This window comes from Dipodomys ordii, unplaced genomic scaffold, assembly GCF_000151885.1.
Source record: "Dipodomys ordii isolate 6190 unplaced genomic scaffold, Dord_2.0 Scaffold14, whole genome shotgun sequence".
NCBI lineage: Eukaryota > Metazoa > Chordata > Mammalia > Rodentia > Heteromyidae > Dipodomys > Dipodomys ordii.
The window spans coordinates 7,864,746-7,888,909 of NW_012267230.1; positions in this window are offsets into that span (position 1 = coordinate 7,864,746).

The window sequence follows — 24,164 nt, forward strand, 5'->3', positions numbered from 1 at the left end:
ACATCGAAGAGCCCTTTGGTTTCATCTGCAAATTTCAGTGCAGAAAGAAAGAATAAAGAAAAGAAAGCCAGTGGCTTCCCTTCTATTTTGAACACAGAAGGTCATGAAGAACCATTGTTAGTTATGTCATATCAAAGTGCTTATAGAAACACTTACAATTTGTTTTTTCCCTTCCTCTCCACAAATTATAACCAACATCAAATAGGGATACAGGTGGGCCCATCGCAACAATGAGATGTACAAGACGTTATGTCGAAAAACGAACCTTACAACTTTGGGGGGGGTGGAAAGGAAGGGATGGTATGGGGAAACAAAGGAGGAGGCAACAATGCTTGATAAGAAATGTACTCATGCATGACCTTGCTCATGTAATTGTAATCCCTCTGTACAGTATTTCCACAATTAAAAAAAAGAAAGAAACACATACACACTTTCAAACAACTAAACTCAAGTGTTGGAGACAGGGGAACTGTTATACGAATGATGACAATGTGCTGGAGGAGAAAATGAAAAAATATCAAATTTCTTAAATACTTGTAATGGCCACAGAAATTTGGCAAGAGACATTAGAATTTCAGGAGGCCTTGCCCTCGGGGTAGTTTCTGCCTGTCCAGGCGCTGCCTCACAAGCCTTACCTGAGGCTTGGGATTTGTGCAGGGACAAGGAACGGTCCCTGGCCCTGAGATCACCCCTTTCCAATACAATCATACTGATGTCCAGAAGAATGGAGAGCCAAGTGAGAGAACTCTGATGTACCTTGAACTTTATTTTTGTTGGTCATTCATGTGGCTTGAACTCGAGGCCTGAGTGCTATCCTTGAGCTTTTTCACTCAAGGCTAACACTTTACCACTTTGAGCCACAGCACTACTTCCAGTTTTCTGGTGCTTACTCAGAAATAGGAGTCTCACAGACTTTCTTGCCCATGCTGGTTTCACACCAGAATCCTGAGATCTCAGCCTCCTGAGTAACTGGGATTACAGGCGTGAACCACTGGCACCCAGGAGTACTTTGAACTTTTACCTAAGGAAGACTAAGTTGGGGCACTAGGATTGCTAGGAGAAAAACCCCAAGACAATCTAGCTTTGAATCGCTAAGTAGTGGAGAAAAGAGAATGGACAGGATAAAACATCATTCTGATGCCGTCTAGCTCTGTAGTAGAGCTAGAGGTATGCAGCTGCTATCTTGAGAAGAGCTGGAAGCATGAAAGCAGAACTAGCACAGGACATATATCAGATTAATGGAATTTTCCTAAGTTGGGATCTCCATAAGAGCACAACATCTAAAACATATGTTCATAAATTCTATATTCAGCACATCTATAATTCATTGTTTCAAAATGGTTGCTATCCAACAAAGCAGAATACAGAAGAAGCCATCACAATTAATGTGTACTTGATCAGACACCAATGAGGTCCATTATTTGGTGACTATACAGCCACAGCTACAGCTATATGCTGTCACACAGTGGTATATCTATCAACAACAGATCACACAGGTGGCAGAGTTCCCATCTACATATAATCCTATATATAATGACCAAGCCAGATAACCAAGCATTATTCGGAATATAACCACACTATTAAGCAACCTATAGCTCAACAGTAGACCAGCATTCAAATTCTGAATGTTTTAGAAAACATCCTATGATGGAGCCACACCGTCTAGAAGGAGAACAGTAGACACATCCATCCATGCTCTGCAATCTATTGAACAGTCTTGCTTGGGACCTCCTTAGTTTAGGTCTATCTCCATAGGTCATAGATTTAGAATCAGTCCCAGTGGGCACAGGCCAAATGGAAATCACAGATGAATCTTGTATTCCATCCCTCAAACTCTCAGCCACTCACTCCCAAACTAAGGAAGCCCCAAACTAACTGTTTCCTAAAGATGCATGGATATGGGAAAATAAGGCCTACACATAAAATGCTTTTCTGGAACAAGGCTGTCAAAGGGAAAAAATTTACTTATGTAGGGGTGACACATGATCTAGGGTGATATTCTGCAGTCCTGAACTCTCATTTAACACTACTTGGTCATGCAATTGTTGAACAGGCTTTCAACACATGAATCTATATCCAGAGACCGAAACAGGCATCACAATGCCCTTCTGCTGGAGTGCCTAGAAGACACAACAAACCAGCAAAAGAAAACAGCCTTGGAAAGTAAGCTGGTGGAAAAATGCTGCCCCATTTCAAAACTTTCTATAACCTCCTTTAACTGCCAAGCCATTCCACACTTCCTCATCACAGCCCCAAATGCCCAGATCTTTCTCCACTCCTGGATATATATGCAACTCTCTTCTCTTAGTGTGAGGCAATGAAGGACCTCCAAACTTAGTTACACTGAGTGCCACAGGGAACCCCAGATGGTTTGGAGAGCCAGGAAGAACCCAGCACAGAGTAACAAGTTCCATCCTGAGAAGCTGCATGATCATAATTCATTCACATGCTTTCCCTCTGGGCAAGGCAACAGCAATTTAACACAATCCAACACAGACCTTCCTGGAATTACAAAACTAGGAGAGCATCCAGATTGGAGGCTGGTTACCCCTACTCTCCCATGCCACCCTGCTGGAAGCTAGCCAGGAACCAGACCAGTTACACAGTCTCTCTAACAGAAATGGAGATTAGCAGGTGGTAAAGGCAGATTAGCAACTAAATGTGTTTCTCCCTGGCATAATCAATATTCAAAGAGGAAAGGTATGGGGGAGATCTTGGACAGCTGGTGGGAGCCTTTTAGAGAATAGAAAATGTCCTAGCTTACCAGATTTTAGTAAACTCAAGAAATCAAAATGCAAAGGAACCCCAAAAGCGGCATCTGTGTCAGGATGGTACTGAGAAGCTAGAGCTGAGCTGCAGTGCGGCGCCGTTACTACTAGAGGTGGGAAGGGGAAGCTAAGGAATGTTTACTTGTCTTTTTTCTTATTGATACAAATCCTGACTCTTTAATTCCAAGCTTTCTGAATGGACGGTAACTCTTCTATGTGTTCTAAGGTTTGGCTGTTGGGCCGGAGGGCAGAGGAAAGAGTTTGAAAAGACAGATCAAGGCCACCATCTTATTCTACTCAATTCAGCAATAAAAACAAAAATGCCATATGCTTAGGCTTGTGGAGTCTGGGGTGTCCATGGTACTGGCAGATCCAGGGACAGGTAAGGGCTTTCTTCCTGGTTTATGGAGAGCTGATTTTTTTTTTACTGTATCCTCCTGAGGCTGAGGCAAAAACATCTCTCACAACCCATGCATGAAGGTCAGGAGAGCTGGGATCTCAAATATCTCCGCAAGGTTCAGTCTCCTCTAGGTTCGGTCACCAGGATGGTGCTATGTGGAGGTGCAAAGTCTTCAGGAGGTGGAGCCTATAAGGAGGTACTTAGATCATGGGGAGAAATACCCTACGGGGCACTATGAGTCTCTGGCCTCTTTATTCTCTTTTCCTTCCTTCTGGAGTGATTTCATTCTGTCATGCACTGACACCATGATGTGCTGTCTCAGCACAGGCCTAAGGCAACAGGACCTCTTGATCATTGCTGGAATTTCCAAAATGGTAAACCAAACCCAACCTTTTCTTCTTATTACTTAAATATCTTCGGTATTTTGTTATACTGATGAAATGTTAACGATCACAAAACTCCAACTTTATGACCTAATTACCTCCCAAAGATCTCATCTCCAAATACCATTTCATTGGAGATTAGGTTTCAAGTTATAAACTTTGGGGGGACATATGAATAGTTAATAAAGTGTTTAGAGGGGGCTGGGAAGGTATCTCAGTGGTAGAGCACTTGCCTTGCATGCATGAGGCCCTGGGTTCGATTCCTCAGCACCACATAAGCAGAAAAAGTCGGAAGTGGCGCTGTGGCTCAAGTGGTAGAACGCTAGCCTTGAGCTGAATAGCTGAAGGACAGTGCCCAGGCCCAGAATTCAGGCCCCACGACCGGACCCCCCCCCCAAAAAAAAGTGTTTAGAGATAAAAATGGCCCGGCACCCTTGGCTCACACCTGTAATCCTAGCTACTCAGGACGCTGAGATCTAAGGATCACGACTCAAAGCCAGCCCGGCCAGGAAAAGTCCGTGAGACTTTTATCTCCAATAAACCACTCAGAAACCCGGAAGTGCCGCTGTGGCTGTGGTAGAGCACTAGTCTTGAGCTGAGGGACAGTGCTCAGGCCCAGAGTTCAAACCCGGAGACCAACAAAAAAAGAAAGAAAGAGAGAAAAAAAGAAAGAAAGAGAAAGAAAAAGAAAGAAAGAAAGAAAGAAAGAAGGAAAGAAAGAAAGGAAGTGGCTCTTCATTGAGTACCAACTTTGTACCATGTACTGTAATAGGCACTTTCTCCACTTTATTTTAACCTAAAAGATTTGGACCACTTAGAAGACTTGACATGTAGAACACTAAAGATGTTCTCTATTTCTTTCCTTCCCATGGTTTTGTATCTCCTTCTTAATGTTATTTTGAATTTGTTTGGGCTCAAATTATATTACACCCTTGTCATCTCCATTAGCTAAAATGTATTTATGGCTGATTATGCATGCAGAAAATAAATTAAATATCTGAATAACATTACCAGTAATTGGTGAAATTGCCTTATGTTTTCACATGCTTACAACAAAAAAGGCATCAACAAATGACTGGGAAAACAAAGGATAATCCATTATAATTGTCCATATTACCATAGAGATGGGACAGACACAATTATGGGCAATTTCAGTGTCTAAAAATCAAGTATGATGAAAATTATATTGAAGTTAACAGCAACAAAAAGGACTGTTGCTCTGAACCAACTGCTACTAGGGAGAAAAGAAAATAGCCCCTATTTGGAAAAGTCAGCCACCAACTTAGAAGTTGACTTAGAAGTTGACTTGGAAGTTGACACTGAATTGCTCAAGTTTCTACAAAATAGAAACCTCAGCTCAATGTTCATTTCAATTTGCTTGGGTGACTCCCCATGACAGGGTCTCCTCTAAACACTGCTGGTTTATTGGCAAGCTATATATGCTGATTTAGAAAGGAATTCTAGTGTGGTATTCCTAAAAGAAGAAGTACCCCTCAGCACAGCCTGATATATTTATATGGTTCAAGCTGTCTGCTGTATTAGACTGCTGTCATTGTTACTTATATTACTGAATGGTGTTTCTTGAAGATGATATAAATTTATAATATTCAATAACTGTAATATCCTTGGTGATATGAATAACAGTCCAACCAGGAAGGATATTTTGCATTAAAGCTGGATCCTAGGACTCTTTTATGTACATGACCAGGGGACCAGAGTAATAAGGGTATACAGAGAAGTTATTATTTTGCCACCCAACATGGAAGTCTTTCTGGATTTTTACAAGGATGCACACACATAGATGATGAGAAAGTCAAGGTCTGCCCTCTCACTTTACCTCTATTATGCAGGTGGTTTCTGTCAGCATCTTGCCAGATGGACACGCCAGGAAAGTATACCCCTACTGGGCTCTGGCAAGTGACATAGGAGCCCAAGCCAAAGACTGTCACACAAGGACACACCTTCTCTGCAGCACTGACTCCTGGATATGCACAGCCCTGACCAGAGAAAATTGCTGGAAAGCCCAAGCACAGTTACCATCACTTTGGTTTTTAAAGCCAAATATACGTGAGGTTTGAAACAGAGAATGGTTCTCAGTCTCCCTAAGGAATCTGAAGAAGAAGATAAATCAATAGATAGAAAGATAGACAGGGCATGCCCTACATCTTAAACGAAAGAGTATCCTTTCCATTTGTACTGTCAGAATTAGCTTTATACCATTCATCAAAATGCTTCAATGGCTCCCCATTGCCAATATGACAACTGGGGCTTTTGTAATGGAGGCTGGACTTGCTTCTCAAGCCTTGCACTCTGTACCCAAGCCCTAGCAATCCACCTGCATGATGGGAAAGTATCACCTGGTTCCATACCCTTGAGTCCTCTCCATTGAGGGGCGCCACTGTAGTCCATATACAAATGAATTTTCCATTAGAACTAGTAGTGAATAAACTGCACCACAAATGCACCCATCCACACAAGGAATACTTCTTAGCAAGAGAAATAAATTATTTATTGCCACATACAACAATGAGGATGAAGCTCAACACTCTAATGCTAAGGGAAAGTAACTAGACTTCAACCTCTCAAAAAAAAGTGCAAGCCCATCTGTATAAAATTTTAGAAATGCAAACTAATCTACAATGACAGAAATCAAGTCAGATCTTTCCAGGAATGGAAAGGAAAGAGGCAGGGAAGAGAAATTACAAAAGGGCACAGAAGAACTCTGGGAAGGTGACGGGTCTATTCACTGTTTTAATGGTAATAATGGCTTCAATGGTGTACAGACAAATGAACACTCATCAAATGCCACACGTTAAATCACATAGTTTATTGCATTTCAATTATACTTCAATAATTGTATAAAAATTTTAAACTAAGCAGGGGGTGTATATTATGAGAAAACAGTAATTGCAGCTTAGGAGAATTACAAAAAGGCATTAAGAAGGTAAAATGGAAATACTCTGATTTAATACTTCCACAATGGTGATAACAACAGAAAGAGAAAAGAAACAAGGAAAAAGTCAATGGTTGTCTGCCCAATGCCCAAATAACTGACCCTATGGAAATGAGTCCCCAGCCCCTGAATGTATTAATTTAATGATCATTAAATAGTACTCCAAATAGATGTTTTCCCTGTCTGCAATTATCTGGTATTTACTTGCTCACTATGAGGACACTCTAGGGTATATTTGCTGGTAGTATGCACCCTGTTGCTGATGCTCATAAAAACAACCATTAGGAATTTTTTCCCTGAGAATAAAAAAAAAAAGAAAATAATTCAAAGGGATAAGACTTCAAAGAAATAAGAGTTGAAAGGAAATCAGTTCTTCAGATATAGCAACTGCAAGCAAGTACAAAGAGAACAGGCAGTGACGAGGACACTTTGAGTGTTGTGGTGGAGCAGCAGACTGAGTGTGAGAATAGTAAGGAAAGGTGGGCACTGGCACTTGGAAAATCTAGGGTGGTTTCCTGGCTGAAACTGTAGATATGAGCAAGGGTTGGGAAGCTGAAGTCTTGAGAAGTTTTGTTACTGATGCTGCTAAAACTTGATCTGGAATAATTTAAGGAGAAAACATACCTCCATGTTCAAAACCTTCCAAAAGTTGCCTGTGGCTCTTAGAACACCATTATAACTCTCTGCCAGCATTACACGGAGACTACTAAGTGAAAATAGCAAGATGCTCAGAAGTGTGTAATAAAAAGTGAGATGCTACTAAAAACAAAGGCAATGGAAACTCTGTGTCTGTACCCCAACTGCATTTCATCCTTGATGATGACAGTGAGTTAAAGCTTCTCCCGAAGCCATCCCAGGTCCCACACAAGTCAGGCTCTGGCATATGGCACCACTGGAGGGGCAGAAAGGGATAGTGGTTGGAAACAGAGGGGATCCAAGGAGGAGCAATTGCAGTCCCCACCAGCTACCCGGATGAAGCAATTAAGCGATTGAGTGAATGACTCATAACAAGATGCTAAAGGGTTGGAACTGACCAGGGTAACAGAAAAATTAGGACAGGCTCCTCATTCCTGAAAAGCAAGATGAGTGTGAGGGCCTGCAGATGCTTCTTCTACCCCAACATCTCCTTGCTCTTGAAGGGGAAGATGTCACTCTTTTTTGGGGAGGGGGGCTGGTCCTGGGGCTTAAACTCAGGGTCTGGGCACTGTCTCTGAACTTTTGCTCAAGGCCAGCACTACCACTTGAGACACAGTGCCACTTCTGAATTTTTTGGGTAGTTTATTGGAGATAAGAGTCTTGCTTAGTTTCCTGCCCAGACTGGCTTCAGACTGTGATCTTCAGGTCTCAGCTTACTGAGTAGCTAGGATTACAGGCATGAGCTACTGGCACCTGGCAGGATGTCACTCTTATCTGTGGGAAGGAAGTAGCCCACTCTTGTCCCCTCCCTCGGTCCTCCCCAAGAAAAGGTGGAGGGAGGATACAATTGGTCAGGGGCTGTGCCTGTGGGCCCATGGCTAACTAAAGGGCAGTGATAGGATTCTGAGAAGTTAAGTGTCACTTTGTCTCACTAAACCTCCCAGCCATCCCTCACCTTCAGGCTTTAGTGGCCATAGGCTTCATCCCTGGAGATTGCTCGTGGTTCCTGGTCAGATGTAACCTACACATTAACCACTTTCCAGTCACAGAGGAAGAACAGGAAGCTAAGATCTATCTTTACTCACAGCACTTCTGTTGTCAAGCCCGTGTTTTGTTTTGTTTTTACACATCTACAATCTCCAGCTAGGAATCCAGGGCACCCTCAGATGCTGATAATCACTGCCCGGAATTACTACTGGACCCCACAGTTAAGGGCTCAGTCCTATAAGACTGTTCCCATTTCAAGTGCAGGTCACAAGGACTGGATCTCTATTAAATCAGGGGGTGCCACCTTCATCTCTTCCCATGTCCATTAATTTTCTGGAGTGGCTCACAACTCTGGTGGAAAGTATTTTACAGTTGCAATTTATTGTAACAGGCACAAGTGGATGTCAGATGAAGAGGCCACTAGGTCAAGCTGCAGAAGGATCCTAAGCCTAAGAGCCTTAGAGTCTTCCTGGAGTTGGGGTACACATCTTCCTGGCATATGAATGTGTTCACCAACTCAGTAATTCCCAGAGGCCCCCTGGTTTGGGAAAAAGGGGGCTCTGGAGGTTCCACTGCATGAGGCATGACTGACTACAGCATGAGAGACTACAACTCTGGCCATTGGCGACTGCTCTCCAGCCCCTCCCACTCCCTAAAAGGCAAGGAGGGGCTGAAAAACTCAACATCCAATCACATAGTTAGTTGCCCTGGCAACCAATCACCATCTTGATGTCCCATAAGACTCCTCATTAGTATCAACTCAGGTGCAGTTGAAAGTAGCTCATCATCAATAACAAAATACATCCTCTTATCCCATCACTCAAAAAAGTACAAGGGCTTTAGGAGTATTATGACTGGAATCAGAGATAGAGACCAAATACAGATTGCATCCTTTATCACAGTATCAGAAAGGCTTCCCTCAGACCTTCTCTTGTTAGGTGTTGGGGACAGGTGGGGAGGGAGGAGAAAAGTTGAATCTACCAATAGAAAGGAATCATGTCCATATCTTTGAGTGAGAGCTCATCCATCAAAATCCTGGAAGGAAAGAGAAGGGACTTGGGTTTGTCTAAATAGAAAATCCAGAACAGGTGATACCAAGGAGATACTGAAGAGTGCTCTGGGTAGGAAGAGCTACAGGCACTCTTTTGTCTCCTCACAACACCATGAGGTTCAGAGAGAGTGATGCCAGTCCATTCCACATGTGAACTAGAAGAGACCAAGAGTTAAACTAGGCAGTGAACTATGGGACCAGGCTAGTTCTAGAGAGGCACCTAACTATCGAAAGACTTCAACATCTCTAAATGCAGGGAGAAACATTCTCATTTTTTAATGCTATCATTATCATCTCAAAAGAGAAAGCAGTAAGCCAAAGGAGGCCAGCAACTTCTCTAAGCCAAAGACAAGTAGAAAGTGGAGAGAGGGCCATGGTGGGGCAGATCTTAGGGCCTGGCCTATCAGAAGTCCTCAGTTCTAGTTTCAATTTTGCCATGAAATTTGGGCCCCTTCATCTGGGAAACTCAGTTTTTCTGACATGGCTCAGAGAGCTCCTACATATCAAAGCACTTTATAGGCACAGCACAGAGATTGGACAAGCGTTCACAGTATATGGTGATAGATTCAGCTGCCCCAACTCACCAAATCTAAGTTCTCTGCCAGAAACTAGGGAAAACTAGACAACTTCTGGAAACATCTTTGATTTCTATAGCTTGGAAAGAGGGGTGCTACTGGCATCTAGCATGCAGAGAGATATTATTGCGTCCTACAATGTAAAGGCTGGTCCTATATGACATAAAATTCTCCTGTCCCCAAACTCAATAGTGCTAAGGCTGAGAAACACTGATTTGGAATGAACTGGTGCATTATAACAATTCAGGAGTAGCATAGATGCTCAATAAATATTCATTGACTATATGAATAAATAAAGGAATAATCAAGTTTAATAATGTGGTCAATACGATAGCTGTGTCTCTCTCATTAAACAGGCTGTACGCAAGCTTGGAAGACCTGGCAGAAATGATTCATCCTTGCTACTCATCATCATCATTATCATCACCTATCTTGTACCTATTAGAAAGATAGCATCCCAGATTGTATCCCAGAATAGCTGGACCTCGATCTGCCTTTTAACAAGATTACCAGTGGTGATTCCTATAGGCACCTTAAAGTTTGAAAAATTCTGTCCTAGACTGTGTACTGTCTGGCCAAGTTCATTCCCAATGGCGGTGCTAGGTTCTAACCAACTAGTACAGAATCTGATATCCTTAAGATCAATGCTTACTTGGGAAGCTGAGGTAGGAAGGATCATGGCTTGAGGCATGCATGGTAAAAAGTTTGCAAGATCCCCATCTGGAAGCACTGCTGTATTCTGTCATCCCAGGTACAATGGAAAGTATAAATTGGAGGATTTCTGTTCAAGCCATTCCAGGCAAAAAGCAATACCCTATCTCCAAAAATCACCACAGCAAAAACAACTAGAAACATGGCTCAAGTGGTAGAGCACCTGCCTAGGAAGTGTAAAGACTTCTTGACTGTACAACCCAGCCTTACCCACAGGTGGCATTTCCACAGATACTCTCCATTTGGATGAATCCAGTTTTCCTAGGTATGAGCACAGCATTCTCTCTCTTCCTTCACAAAGTAGAATGCAGAATATAATGACACAAGGCATTTCATCAATAACCCCGATGAAACTGTACAGAATGCACAGCTGAAAGATTCCTTCAAGAGGAAAGGGACATTCACAGCAACTTTTATTTCAAGTTGGATCGCTTCATTATCTTTTGCCCTCCAGGTGAAAGAGCAGCCAAGAAGAATTCATTCTGTTTGATAGATGCTATAAGCTTGGATGCCAGGTTCTCCACGTGGCTGGAAACATGTCCTGCTGCACCAGGAAGTGAAACGAAGTCCTCTGCATAAGCCCAAAGCGGAAGGTTTCTCCCAATCAGGACTGATTCTTCCTCCAAGAATCACAGGACAGCATGTACCAGTAGTTCACCCCTGTAATCCTACTCAGGAGGCTGAGATCTGAGGATCACAGTTCAAAGCCAGCCCAGTCAGGAAAGTCCATGAGATTCTTATCTCTACCAAAAAGCCAGAAGTACATGTGCGGCTTAAATGGTAGAGCAGTATCCTTGAACAAAATAGCTCGGACAGTGGCCAGGCCCTGAGTGCAATCCCCAATCTTCTCCCCTTCCCCCACCTCAAACACACACACACACACACACACACACACACACACAAAGGCCATCAGAGCGTGGTATTTGTTGAGCACTAACTATCACAAGATCATCATTCTAAACATTTTCCTCATTTAGTATTTGTGCACTCCCTCAAAATAGGATCTATGAAAACCTCCAATTTACAGGTTAAAAAAAAAAACATGGCAGGTACCTCCTAGGTAGTTGTTAAATAATGGCTAAAAGAATAGATAGATAAACTACTTGAGAGATGAATGAATAGGGTTCTCATGGACTTTCCTGCCTTCTTGAGAAGGAAAGGCACCATGAAAGTTAACAGCTCTTCCCACAAATAGCTGTGTTTTGATTTCCGTCTAGCACCATCACCTAAGCTCACTCCTACCCCATCTCCACACAGGCAATTCCCTGTCTTGCCGAGATGGCCTTGCATCGCCCAGTCCTGGTCTTAGATAACTACCAAGTGTGGTCCCCGAAGTAGGCCAGGCTACTGAGTTTCTGTCACTAGAAGTTTCAGAATCAGGAGAAGGAAATTTGGAAGAACCTCTCCAAGTGCTTGAAGATGTACAATGAAAAAAAGAAACTGGGCTCTGTTGGCATCCACTTTTTCAACCCCAGGGAGGCAGCTCTCTGCACAAAGCTTTATGCTAATTGTCAGCCATGAGCCTAAGAAGAAAGATAGAGAGAAATGACTCCTGACATCACTTAAATCTCTGTCCGCAGACACTTAGCCTCTCCTAGCTATCATTTCTCTTTTGTAGAAGTGGAGCTGTGGTTCAAGTAGTAGAACATTACCTTAAGCAAGAAAGCTCAGGGATAGTGCCTAGACTCTGAGTTCAAGCCCCTAGACTGGCAAAATAATAATAACAACAGCACAAAAGGTCTTGGGGGCATGGCCCAAGTGGTAGAGCATCAACCTAGCAAGTGTGAAGCCTTGATTTTGAGCCCCACTACAACACACAAAAAAGAGATGTTTGGCCTAAACAAGGTGGTCTTCCATTCCCATCACCAGGCTCACTTCTTCCCTAAAAAGATACATCAGTTCTTCAGTGAAAGGGCCAGAGAGGGTAAAGGGGATGGTCCTTCCACAGACTCCGACCACTGTAGCCCTGTATACTGACATTATATGCTTGGGTTACATTATATTGCTTCTAAAATATGTAATACATCCCAATGTTTTCCATTTTGTTTAGAATAAAATAAAAATAGCAAATCTGTCCCCCAAAGTAAATGTGTTAATCTTCTAATGGGTTGTCACATGTTTGAAGATTATGACACTGGTGGGCCCACAAAACCATCTCCAGCTGGGGTTTATACCAAGTGGATTCATTATATCCAAGGTCACAACTGGTTCCCAGAGACAGGAAGGGACATGTTTTCTATTAGAGATCCATATGGCTGGTTAACATACTTTAAAAATACCCACAGGAAGTTTTATTTGTGAAAACGAAATGCGCCTTCTCATACTCCGTCATTACTGCAGGGGTGGGTTGGAGATAAACGAGAGGTTGTGGGACACAATACGGATGAGAAGATGTCTGAGTTGTCTCTCTCCACTCAAGAGCTTTCCCAAACCATGAGTTCTCAACAGGAAGCAATTCCAAGTCCACGTGGGCTCACCCCAGGGTCTCCAAACCCTTCCACACATCAAGCCTTCTTCTGAAACTCTCTGCTCACCATGGATTCCACAAGTACAACTCGCTCTCCTTTGATAAATGCCCTTAGCTAAGATGCAGGTCAGTGTAATTTTCCAAAAGGTTAGAAGGAGTGACTGTGCAGAAAGGGCTCGCTTATTATTTCAAATGCCACCCAGCCCAGTCTCTAGCATGTACAGAGTTATTTACAACTTGATTCCTGTCACACTTGCCAACCTGTTGACCTGCTTCCCATTCCCATCACCAGAATGGAGCCCTGAAATAGAAGCTGGAGGTGTAGGATGGAGACACAGAGCCAGGTGGTCTTTAGCCTGAGAAAGAGAAGCCACCATAATGGTGATTTCTCCACTGTGTCATGCTTTAAAAATCATCAATAAAGTCCACTATTTTGAAGCCTGCTGGGCTTTTGGTTATATCCAGTGACTGCAAATGTTTAGAGGGTTTTTAATTTGGTCAGCCAGATGAAAAGCTCAATACTAATATTTGAAAGTAGTAAGCTTCAAAAGACTTCCATTTTGCCTCTACATATGTGAGGGACTTTCTTTGAGTGGGTCCTTTTAGTAAAAGAAACTTTTCAAGGACCAATGTCCATCCCATAAAGCTCATTAAGTTTAGAATAAAAGTGGTAACAATAATAAAGCCACATTTTATCCTCTCCCTGGTGTCTACCAAGGGCCAAGTAGGATGCATGGTTTGCAGCCTTTTATTATATATGACTACATACACATATATTTTCATATAATTTGTATCATTTTGTGCCACTGTAGTTTTAACGTATATAGTGAACTCATGGCATCTCTGCAAGCTGGGTTTCACAGAACTATTTTCCCTTTGCAAATCAGAAAACTGAGGCTGAGAGTCTTAAGACCCTTGTCAAGGCCACTAAGCTCCGATCAGAGGCAGAACCAGACTTGAGGGCTGTCCACACTTTCTGATCACTAATGGCTTCCCAGTCAGAGCTGTACCACAAAGCATCACCTCCCAGCAGCATCGATGTTCATGAACAAACCGAGTTGCCTTAGTGAGTCAACAGGATGGCTGTAAAAATTATACCCTTGTGAGCTGCTCTGAAGTAAGAAATTATAGCGCTAGAGTGAAGGCAGCTTCCTCGTTCCCCACTGGACTCAAGAGGTCTTGTTCTCCTGATGTGAAATGGCTAAATAGCTTCACAGTGGGGTCTAACGAACCAGAGTTTGACTTCTATCTCCACTTATCCACCTTGGTGCATTGAGTAAGGCACTTGTCCTCTCTGTGTCTCAGTTTCCTCATCTAAAAGAAAGGCGGGCATTAGTACCACTCACACCGCAGTGTTACAGAAAGAAAGAGACTGAGGTACTACGAGCTAAGCTTGTGTGTGGCTGGAATTAGGGTAAATGCATGTTAGAATTAGCTACCTGTTTTGGGAACTATAAGATCCTTGATTGATTGAAAAACCTTTAAAAAGCAGAACAGGATATCATTACTTAGGGACAAAAATGATCTCCCCCCATCCTATCCTTGTGATCTCCACCATGCCACCTCCTGGTCTCTGTAAGGTTGCAGACTTCATTTAGATAGGTCCAAGGCTGTGCATGGCCCAGGCTGGTTTTGATGACCTGCATCATAGTTCAGTCTCTCAGTCAATATGACTAGAAACCCACTACTCTCACTAGACTTGCCCTGGTATCCTAGCATTCACTAGCTTATTTTTCCACACTCTCTTCCCTCTCCTCACTCTTCCCCTTCCTCACACTTTTCTCCAGTATAATGAATCCCACTGTATCTTGGCCTATGAGCTCTCAGGGCTGTTCACCATATCTGCCACATTATCTTCATCTCCCTCTTCATTTAGTACCAGGTGTGAACTGGAAGGAGGGACTTGAGCTCTCCCATCTCAATAAATATTTTCTGGGGCGAGCATGCATCCCCCAACTTTTATTAACTTTCTAGAAATGGCTCCCTACAGTGCTCATGACTGTGGACCAATCCTCCAGAACAGAATCCTTTGGGGGGACATTAAGTCTCAAACTCCATCTAGTGCAGTGCTTCACAGCATTAAAAATCCTGACAGATGGAAACATCTTTAATGAACCTCAAGTTTAATGAACAAAGCCAGGCATGAAGGGCCATGTATTGTATGCACCCCTTTTATGAGAAGCTACAAAGGGAAACATACAGTGACATGAAGTGGGTGGGTGCTGTCAGGAAGGGTGGAATTAGGGGTAACTGTAAATGGCCCTACGAGATCTTATCAAAGTGGTAAACATATTCCAAATCTGGATTGTGGTGATGCTGGCCTAACAAGATAGTCACTAAATAGCATTCACTCTTACACATAAAATGGGTGAATCTTACGGTGGCAAACTCCATGCTTTGTAAGAGGTGCTATTGTTGATTGATAGAATCAAATTTTATTGACTTAGAAATACGACTATCTGTCTCTGTGCTCTACCTTGCATCTGGAAAAAATAAAGACATTGTGTGATTGTTTGGTTTTTTTTTTTGGAGGGGGGGGTCTTTGATGCAGGGGTCAGGTTTCAGGAGTAGCTTTCCATGCTGCTTGGGAAAGGAGAGCAAATGACATGGAGTGTCTACCTTATGAGCTGTGTATTGAAGTCCTTTTTACTGAAGGACATGCCCCATGTAGAGGTATTTACAAGGTAGAAAACCCCACCACAGATTCCCAGTTGTGCTCTGTGTATGCCCCGGACAAAGCAAGACCCAGCGCACAGAATGTATTAAAAGTAAGGGAATTGATTAGAATTCCAAGGCCAATGTGGTAGACGTTCTGAGGGAGACAGACTGGCTCTTTGATCTGCCTGGTTCCACTCTCACTTCTGTCTAATTAGCAGAGCTTTTGAGGCAGACTGATAAGCATTCTGGACCCTGCACATATCTGGCCACTAACTAATTAATTAATTTTTGACTTTGAGCAGTGACACTTAATTTGAAAACTTTCTACCATCCATGCATGAATGTGGAAAAGTAGGGCAAAAGATTTTAAAATATGCTAAAGGTGCCATTTCAAATCTAGCTGATTTCCAAGAGGGCAAAATGGGTCAGTGAGTTAAATAAAGAAATGGACGCTAGAGGGGAAGCACTAGCAAGAGTGTGCGAGGCTGGTTCCATGTCCACTCTGCTGGGCACTTAGGTTCAACCATTTGCCCTCTCTCTTCTCATGGTCACTGTGTTTTAAAACTAGAGGTCTCCTGAGCACCTTATGTAATGAACAGTGTCTGGGCATTGGTCAAAGAGAGAAAAGGAACAAAACTAACCATAATTCCAAGGAAAATGGGAGGAAATGGCACAGATACACACTCTTGAGTTCCAGGGTCTGCTGACCACACTCCCAAAGCCAATGCCAGACTGTTCTGTTTCTATAAATATAATTCTGTTGGAACAGTCATGTCCACTGGCCTGTACTTTGTCTGGGGCTGTTTGCATCTCTGTGGCATAGCTGAGTGGGTGGGTGTCAAAGAGACAGCATGGTTCACCAAACAGGAAACACAATGCATTTCTTTGCCAACCCCTTCATGGAGCCTCTGCAGTGACCAAAGGAACATTTGGAAATCTTCCTTCTAATCTCAACCTTCCTTCTAATCACCTCTGTGTGCCCCTGCCCTTTCTCAATATTAGCATCCTCTCAAAGAGGGAGGTTAACATGGTTATTCCAGGAGATAAAACTGACATCTCCAGACTCCTACCATCTACATCAGGGAACATTTTCATTAGCAGTTGCTTCTACATTCCCTTTGTCAGGGGTCAAAAGGTCCTGAGAACAGTCTTAGGATGACACATTTGAACATATTTGTCAGTTTTCCTCTGTGCTGACCCTACACTGTAGGCTAAGCTCTTTTGTTACTTTAAATTAAAAAAAAAACTTGTGTCCAGGCAGATCCACAGATCAGGGGGAAAATTTAATGAACTTTTACAAAAGAAAGAAGACTTCAAATTTTTCAAGGGTGGGTATGATAGCTCATACCTATAATTCCAGCTACATGGAGGACAGTTCAGGAGGACTGTTGTAAAGCCCAGACCGTACAATAATTTGGTGAGACTCCACCTGAATTAATGATAAGTTCACATCTATAATCCCCATTACACTGGCAGTAGTGATAGGAAATTTTGGTCTAAGGCCAGGCCTAGGAAAAAGCACATGACAATTCATTGCTGCCATTAGAGTTATGACCCCTCCAATGAAAACTTGAAACTTTCAGGGGTCTCTAGTCTCCCTCATTTCCAGATGCAAAAAAAGAACAAGATGTGCTGGGTACTTAGACTGACACATTAAATTATAACTCCCTGCACGACCTTTCAACATTCAAAGAAAAAATTATTAAGTTTATAAAAATAATTAAATTCACCAACATTTTTTAATCCCTCTCCCAGCCCCAAGCTGTCTTATTTTCCATCCCAGGATAACTGCCTGTAGTAACAAACTTTCCATTCAGAAGCCCACACAATAAGCACCACTCTCCAAGGTCTACATAAGCATTCAGGCTGTTGACAACTGAGTTGTAAAAGTGTTTGTGATTTACTACCCTGGAGAGGCTATACCAAGATGATCCAGTTCAGGCTCTAAATCCTTTTTCCAGCCTCAAGAGTAACCCCACGCCCTCCTCAGGACATTCTTCTCTTGTGAACTAAGTTTTAGGAGCACAGGATTCTCACAAGCAAATCTTTTTCGGCCTAAATCCATGCTTTAGAGATGATTATACTCCCTCCAATTCCACAAAGACATATCCCTTCTGAGCACAATCTCACTGCCATCGTAAAACATCTCTCTGAGCATGGGAAGCCACAGCCTCGGCACATATGTTAGTGCTCTTTGAAGTTCCTGAGGACTTCTGTGACACCTTTGTGACAATTAGAAGACAACATCTTCTAGCAGGGCTCTGCTTCCCTGGACAAGTGCTAGGTCCCTCTTTGAGGATAAGAATCAAGTGCCCTCTCCAGGTGGACATGTTCTACATGAGGACACAAGGCTGGGCAGAGTAAGGCTTGAGAATGACACTGCAAAGTCACCATTGTGCAGCAAACAACCTACCCACCCACCCACAACTGCACTTGCTTTATCCAAGGGGACTTCGTCATTTCCATTACACATGTTTAAGGCTTTACCTGATGACTGTTTCACAAGCAAAGACTGCTTGAAACAAGTTAAATTAGAGCCTTGCTTAAAGAAAGCACACACACACACACACACACACACACACACAGACACACACACAGACACACACACAGACACACACACACACACACACACACACACACACACACACACACACACACACACACACACACACACACACACACACACACACACACACACACACACACACACACACACACACACACACACACACACCCTCTGGGGTTGTCAAACAAAATAATTTGAAAGGCTTCAATCGAATTCACAACTCAGCCAATTGCCAGCTGTGTGATCTGAGACAGATCACCTGACCTCCTCCTGATTTTCACCTGTAAGAAAGAGGCATCGAGGCTAGTGCTAACAAGATCTCAGAGGTGTTTAAAATTCTCTATTAGGAAGTACAGTGCTTGGCAAACAGTAACCACATAAAAAGACAGAAACAGCAAATGGTACCATACACATTTCCTGTTCTTGCTGTTTCTGACCTCCAAACTCTTCCAGTAACAACTGAAAAATGGCCATTTCTTCTTCCTAATTTTCCAACGGTCATTCAGACAATAATGAGTCCCCAATGTGGAAGATAATTAGTTCGCAAAGCCTTTCCACCCCAACTGATCAGATATACCCAGTACCAAAGGCCCCCACTCCCAAGGTGTGTAAAATTCAATTGAGAGAACACTTTCCTGCTAGCCAACCATAATGTGCTGCTTTCAGAACTGGTTGCACAAGCTGAAGAGGAATCAAAAAAAAAAATGCCGTCACCTCCTGCCTAGTGCTACGGCACCAGCTAAATGTGTCTGACCAGGATTTTTAATTTCATGAGGAAAAAAATACAAACCTCCATGATGGAGGGCTTTTGTTGCAGCTAATCGAGGTAGCTGTGAAGAAGTTGCCCTGACAATCCCTTCCTGCCACTGGCACGTGCCAGCCAATACCAGCAGCCCTGCCAGCTGTGAGACCCCCAACACAAAACTCATTTTTCTTTGTCAAAGGCTCCCGTGATCAGAGGAGATGCTCGACACCCCACACGGGGTTTTTCCTCAGCAACTCACCCAAGCATAGAAGTACAATCCACCCTCCCCCGTTCCTGGAAGAAAAGTTATTTAAAAACACACCTTTTTTGAAAGCAGCCTTCTCCATGTGGAATGTCAATGTCAACAAAAAAGGGGGGGAAGGGGCAAAGGGGACCAGATCGCTGGTGTCCTGAGAGAAGAGAGAATGCCTCCCCCAGCACAGTTTAAGGAATGATCAATGCATGTGTCAAAGGAAGTGATAAGACCCACTGAGCTCATCAAGCTGAGGCACTCGTGGCAGAGCTCAAGCATGGCAAGAAGATAAGACGCACTGACTCTTCTCTTCCACTGGCCTTTTCCCCAAAGACCCTGTTTTAATTTACTACTCTGCATGTTTGTTACCTTTGCTGTCTCAACAGGGACTACCATCTCACCCTCATCAATTCCTTTTTCTAATCTCACTGTAAATATTTCCAAGAGACTGTGATTAGCAGGTGTTGACCCCAAGGCTATACAGTGAAATAAAACACATGTTGGTGTGAGTGATCCAAAGTACAGCAGAAGGTTCTGGAAAATACCCTAAGTACCTGAGTAATGAGTGATTGGAGGAGTGAGCTGGATGCTCAAATGCCTGAGCATCTCGGTTCTGTCACAAATGTGTTCTTGTGGAACAGAGTCTTATCTACAAAACATGAGTGCTGCCATCAGGAATGTTCCATCCAGAACAGCCCTCCCTCACCCTCCACACTGCTGAAAGTGTTACAATTACCATGGCACTGCAGTGCACCACTGTGCTTTGGCTTGGTTGGGCAGTTGTGACAAACCACCACAGAGCAGTTCCCAGAGACTCCACCCACCCAATGGCTGGGCTCAGTGATGCTCACCTGTTGTCCCAGCTACCAGGCCACAATTACCAGGCTAGTCCAAGCAAGACCCTATCTCAAAAATTACCAACAAGAGGGGCTGGGAAAGTGGCTCAATGGTAGAGTGCTCACCTAGCATGCATGAAGCCCTGGGTTTGATTCTTCAGCACCACATGAACAGAAAAAGCCAGAAGTGGTGCTGTGGCTCAAGCGGGAGTGCTAGCCTTGAGCAAAAGAAGCTCAGGGACAGCACCTAGGCCCTGAGTTCAACCCCCAGGACTGGCAAAAAATTACCAAAAAGAGTCTGGAGGTGTGGCTCAAGCAGTACAGCACCTGCTTCATGAGCTCAAGACGTTGAGTTCAATCTCTAGCACCTCACACATAAAAACAAAGGTCTAGGGCTGTGGCTTGGTAGTACAGCACCTGCCTAACATGCACAGCATGCTGAAAGAATTCTTTAACTGTGGAAATATGAGATTAACAATGAGAACAATATGCTCATGGGATAGAAACAATTGGCCCCATTTGCTGCACAGACTTGAGGTCAAGACAGTATAAACCATGCATGAGGTCAAGACAGTATAAACCATGCATGAGGGACTCAGTCCCCTTCTGTCCCCATCAGGATCACTTTGAAGACTTGAACTTAGCCCTGGAGCTTTTTAGTTTCCCAAAGATGAGATTCTTTGAGATTCTCAAGTTGCAGAAACCCTATATGATGGAAGAGAGAGCACCCGCAGCCCTGCAATAGTCAACTTGGAGCATCATCATCTGACAGCCCCAGGGACATCAAGATGGTTCTCCTTGTCCTGTGCAAACAGAGAAAGAGAAAGGAAGAGGAGGATGAGGAGGAGGGAGGGGAGAAGGAAGAAAGGAAAGGAGGGAAGGAGGGAGAGAGGGAGGGAGGGAGGGAGAGAGGGAGGGAGGGAGGGAATGGTGCTCTCATTACAAGATGACATTTGAAATTAAGTAGAAGTTCAACAGAAATGCTAAACAACTTGCAAATTGCATTTCACCTTTTCGCTTGTTTATTTTCACTGAAGATGTTCACTTAATGCAAATGACTAGGTGGCAGGATGTTCTGTTTCCGGAGCCTCGTGGTGAGCACTTTCTAACCGCTGCTGAATAGCTCATTCACAAGCAGGTACAATGAGACTTCCTGTGTAATCCAGGGTCAGGTCCAGGTCAGAGATGCACAGAGACTTCGAGAGGCAGATGGCTCCCATGCTGCCACCTGCCACTGAGGGGAAACTGCTGGGATAATGAGCCTGGGGAGCAGAATATAGCCCCCAGACTCCCTGACCCTAGAGACAGAAAAGCAGGAAAACAAAAACAAAACTCTAAGAATATAGCTGGAGACCTGGAGGAATTGGGGCCGGGGAAGTAAACACAGAGTCATAGGCTTTATTTCAAAAAAGAGGTCTCAATCAGTTCATCACCTCTGTTTTTTTTTACAACTCAAAGTTTACCTGAAACGGTCTCTCAAATGGAGCAAGTGGTACAAATTTGCTGAACCTAAATATTATTTCTTTAATCTGACCACAGGTAAAACAAGGCTTTCTTTCTAAGTCACAAAGTAAACACAAGATTTACTTACAGTATTAGGAACAAATACAGAAACTGACAGACACTGAGCCCATAATCTGACATTTGTACCAACCACCCTAAGTGCTATCACTTAACACTCTACCAAGTAGGAAGCTTGATAAACACTGAAGTAGTTGTACTCAAGTCATCCACGTCCGCTCAGGGTGAGGCAGAGACTGAGGCTGGGCTGTGGAAAGCCAGAGCTAGACTTTCAATTTCTACTTTAAACTATCTTCAGGAATAAGAACTATGGTAAAGAAGACCCACTGTACATCACTGTATGTGAAATGTCATGTGAATGTATTACATCCAAGAAACAGTTCTGCCATTTCTGATACTTTTCCAGCTGCAGAAAGGACTCAATACCATGCCTGCCTACCTATCTCAAGGAGGGAACAATGCCCAGAAAGCCTTAGGTAGATGCTCACAGCAGGGTCATTCACAGTAACCAAAACCTGGACATAATTCATATGCATATCAACTGGAAATGAAAATATTTTCAAACAATAAGTAACAAAATATAAATAATATTCACATAGAGAATGCAACTCAGTGATTAAAATGAAAGAGAAACTGAGGCATGCCTACCACATGGGGCAATCTCAGAACATGTGCAGTGAGAGACATAAAACTCCAAGGATCACATACTGTATGTTTTCATAAGAAACAGCACATGAACTATGGGACAGAACACAGATTGGGGGGGTTGGAGGGCCCCAGGTTGGAGGATGGGCAGGGGAAGAACAGAGATGACAGGTGAGCACAAGGGGACACTATGTGCTGACAGCATAACTGTAAATTCACTAAAACTCGCTGAATTACACATTTTAGATACATAAAATTTTTGATACATAAATTATATGTCTAAAGAAAGCTTTTTTTTCAAGCAGCATAGAAAATCTAAAATAAAACATTCTAAAATGAGAAGAAAAGTGACTGTTGGTCAGATGCCTTTTTCATTGTGGTAAGTACTACAGCAGACAAGGGAAAAGGAGGATTGTCTTGGTATCAGAGGATTCAACTCATGATCTCTTAGCTCTGTTCTTTTAGGGATGGGGTATGGCAGAGCATCATAAGGGAAAGGTTTGATAGAACAGAGCTGCTTACCTCATGGTGGCCGGGAAACAGAGAGACCATGTCAGCATCCTTTCTCTTTCTTTATTTTCCATCTGGCCCTAGCCTGTACCATGATGCTATCCCATATTGAGTCCTCTGTGGAAATGTTTCATAAACACAAATGTGCTGCTTTCCTAATCTAGGTAATTCTCAATCCAATCAAGTTGACAAGATCCACCAAAGAACTGCCACATGATAACATGACAAGCAGATAAGCTCTTGACAAGTATGACTCTGTTTAATCCTGGTAGTATGACCTCCCTCCCCCAATCCAAGTACTATGACGTCTATGATATCACCTCATGCCCAGAACTTTTTCTTTGCATGCAAGAAGTCCTCAGCAAACATGTGCTGAACAGAGGAACCCTGAGACATGACTAGGAACTCAAAGCCTAGATAAAAAGACAGGCATAGATTCAAATCCTGACTTGCTAGAATCATTAGCCACTGTAATCCTTAGGACTTGTAAATGCTATGTATCAGAAAGAAGAAAGCAGAGATGGAGCCAGCTGCTCTGTGCCTTTGATTAGGGGCACAGAAATATTTCCCAAAGTCACCCCTCCCTTTCACATATTCACTTAATATCCTGTACCTTGTTTTAAGGATGTCTGACAAAGTAAACATTTAAGTTTTCCCACCTGCTTAGTGAATATGGCAAGAAGGAAGAGAGACTTGCCTACACTTCAATACTAAGGCCATTTTGTGGCCATGGAGAAAAATCACAAAAAAATAGTATGAGGTGCTGCCAGGTATCAGATCTAGCTCAGATCTGAAGATTGCAGTTCAAAGCCATCCCAGGTAGAAAAGTCCCCATGAAACTTTTATCTCCAATAAACCACTCAAAAGGAGGAAATGAAACTGTGGCAAAGCACTAAACTTGAGCAAAAGAGCTCAGAGACAGCACCCAGGTCCTGAGTTTAAGCTCCACAACAGACAAAAATAAAATAAAATAAACAAGGTGTTGGTCTGTCATCATTAAGCCATTAGAACAACTCTGGTCATCAAATGTCTCCAGAAGTTTTTCAACATATGAAACAAATCCTGATTAAATCTTCTGAGTTTTTCTGTCACTTGGAGCTGAACACATTTCTAACAAAGTAGGGTTTGTTACCTGTATCTCTTGCCAGTTACCTTTCCCAAGCCATACATAAGCTCTGTTGATATGTCCTGCATATGGTAAGGCATCACTCGATAGCCCAAAGCCTAAATGCCCAATGGGAACTCCCGTTTGCTGGTGGCTTCCTTGGGAATGTTCCAGAGTAGCAGTCACCAGGAAAATAAATGAGTCTAATTTCAGCAAAGACAAGTCAATTTTCCTTCCTTAGTAGCAATTTCATAATAGAATGGCAATTACCATCATGATAATAGGAAATTAATACATATTCCTCATGGCCAATGTTTCCTACCACATTCTCATCCATCGCTACCACCCTGTGATCTCTGTAGAAGAGGGAAATTTTAACTGTAGTACATCCCAG